This window comes from Euprymna scolopes, chromosome 18, assembly GCF_053919585.1.
Source record: "Euprymna scolopes isolate OS-2025 chromosome 18, ASM5391958v1, whole genome shotgun sequence".
In the NCBI taxonomy this organism is placed as follows: Eukaryota; Metazoa; Mollusca; class Cephalopoda; order Sepiida; family Sepiolidae; genus Euprymna; species Euprymna scolopes.
In genome coordinates, this window is record NC_136499.1 from 93,356,150 (window position 1) to 93,358,985 (window position 2,836).

At 31.1% G+C, this 2,836-nt stretch overlaps 1 pseudogene; it reads right to left on the bottom strand.

The window, feature by feature from the left end:
- Positions 1-2,497: 2,497 nt before the first annotated feature.
- On the bottom strand, positions 2,498-2,612 carry LOC145298104 (U2 spliceosomal RNA; annotated as a pseudogene).
- Between the last annotated feature and the right edge of the window lie 224 nt (positions 2,613-2,836).

Genomic DNA, 2,836 nt, shown 5'->3' on the forward strand with positions numbered 1-2,836 from the left:
ATTGTCTAGGCTGATTATTTTATTATAAACACACCACTAAATTTAATCACATGTCGTCATTTTTCGTAATTCTTGGATATGTTACTTATTTCGACAATCATTTTTCATAATTTTAAACCACATTTTCGCCCTTTTTTCCTTACTAAAAACATACTTTTTTTTACTGATTATTTCATAAAAAAACACAGCTATCAATTAACTCACACTTCATCACTTTTCTTAATTCTTGGATATGTTACTCATTTCGACAATTATTTTTAATATTTTTAACCCACATTATCAACCCCACACTACTAAAATAATAACTTTGATATATTATCTGGGATGATTATTTCATTTTAAATACACCAATCAATTTCTCATTTTTCATAATTCTTGGATATTTTACTCATTTCGACAATCATTTATCATAATTTAAACCATCCTTATCGCCCTCTTTTATTAATATAATTACTTTGATATATTTCCTGGGTTCATTATTTTATTATAAACACAAAATCTATTAACTCACATTGTATCATTTTCCATAATTCTTGGATATATTACTAGTGTCGACAATCATTTTTCATCATTTTAACCCACATTATCGCTCCACTGACTAAAATAGTAACTTTCATATATTTTCTGGTCTGATTATTTCATTGCAAACACACTAATGCATTAAATAACACATTAAATGTTTCATAATTTTTGGATATGTTACTAATTTTACACAATTATTTTTCATAATTTAAACCATCTCTCTTACTAACATAATTACTTTGATATATTTCCTGGGCTGATTATTTTATTATAAACACACAATCGATTAACTCACATTTAATCTCTGTTCATAATGCTGGATATGTTACTAATTTCGACAATAATTTTTATTATTAAAACCCCACATTATGCCTCTCTCTCCTACTTATTTAGTATATTTGATATATTGTCTGGGCTTATTATATCATTACAAACACACCAATCAAGTAACTCACATTTCATCATTTTTCATAATTCTTAGGTATGTTACTAATTTTGACAATAATTTTCATAGCTTTAACCCACTATGTCGCTTCCCCTTACGTAAATAATAACTTTGATATATCTCCTGGGTGGGTTATTTCATTACAAATAAATAAATCAATTCTGGGTATTCTCATATTATATATGTTTCACCTATCTTATCCAATCCCGAGTGACGCCGCATATTCAGCTAATATATAGCATTCACCTATCTCATTCGATCCCGGACGACACTGGGTATTTTGCTACTATATGTTTTCCACCTATCTCATTCAATACTGGGCGACGCGTTCTGATAGTATATATTTGCACATCTCATTCAATCCCGGGACTGACTTCATGTCCGCCACACCACTGTTGAAAATATACATTAAATAAAGTAATGTTTTAATCGTAATCTGTTTCAGCCATTTCCGGGACTGACGTTATATCCCCAACCCACTGCTAAAATATACATGAAATAATGTAATGTCTAAATAGCAAACTGTTTCAGCCATTTTGGGGACCAACTTCATATCCCAAACCCACTGCTAAAAATATACATGATAATGTAATGTCTAAATAGTAAACTGTTTCAGCTATTTATGGAACTGACTTATACTCCCCAACCCACTGTTTAAAATATGTATGAAATAAAGTAATGTATAAATCGTAAACTTTTTCAGACATTTCCGTGACCGAATTTTTATCTTCCATCCTACTGTTAAAAATATACATTAAATAAAGTAATGTCCAAAACTTAAATGGTTGCAGCCATTTCCGGAACCGACTTCATATTTCCCACCCCAATGTTAAAAATATACATTAAATAAAGCAATTTGTAATGCGTAAACGGTTTCACCAATTTTCGGGACTGATTTAATATCGCCCACCCCACTGTTAAAAATATACATGAAATAAACTAATGTTTAAATCGTAAACGGTTTGAGTAATTTCCGGGACTGAGTTCATATCCCGTAACCCACTGCTTAAAATATACTTGATATAAAGTAATGTTTTAATCATAAACTGTTTCAGCAGCTTTTCGAAAGTAATATATAAAAACATTAACACGGTTAGAGATTAGGCAACCATTGCTTCAAGATGAATTTCCGAGTGTAGTATCGGTCACAGCATTCCAGTGACTTAAATCTCTCCTTTTTTGGTCTTTGTTAATGTAGGAGAAATTCTTCATGACTAATACAATTTTTATTTTTGTTATTGACCAGAGAGCCCCTTTTGGGGAGCTGGTTTTCCCCCTAAATTATAACCGACCTCATATCCAATTCGGCCCTTGTGGGGAGGCAAGTAAACAAAAAAAAAATCAGAATGGCCATGTTCCAGGGCATTTTATAATTAATCCGAAGTGACATTTTCAGGATATTGTGTATTTAAATCAGAAATAATTTTTTTCCAGTTACTTTTTTAATATTAAAACTTTGTTACATTAAACATCCACAATGCCTCCTCACGGGACAGATATAGACACCGGTGTCGTATTTTAATGTGGAGAAAAAATTTTCTTAGTCGTAAAGTATTTCTCTTCCACTGAGAGAGAAGAAATTGAAATGTAGCCCCTGAAGGACAGATACTACACTTTGATCTTAGCCAAAAGGCCAAAAAAAGACAAATCATTTTTATTAGCTTTGCCTCAACAGCGACACCAATTTTTTTTTATATTCCACTTTTTGGAATATTCCAATTTCCTTTTTAAGGGATGGACAGCAGGATAACGGACGGAGCGATATCATGATAAAAAAAATTTGTAAACTACGGGGTATTCAAAAAATCACTGACGGGTTTTAAACTTAAATAGATTCTTTATTTTTGATATTTTCTCTAATTTTAAGGC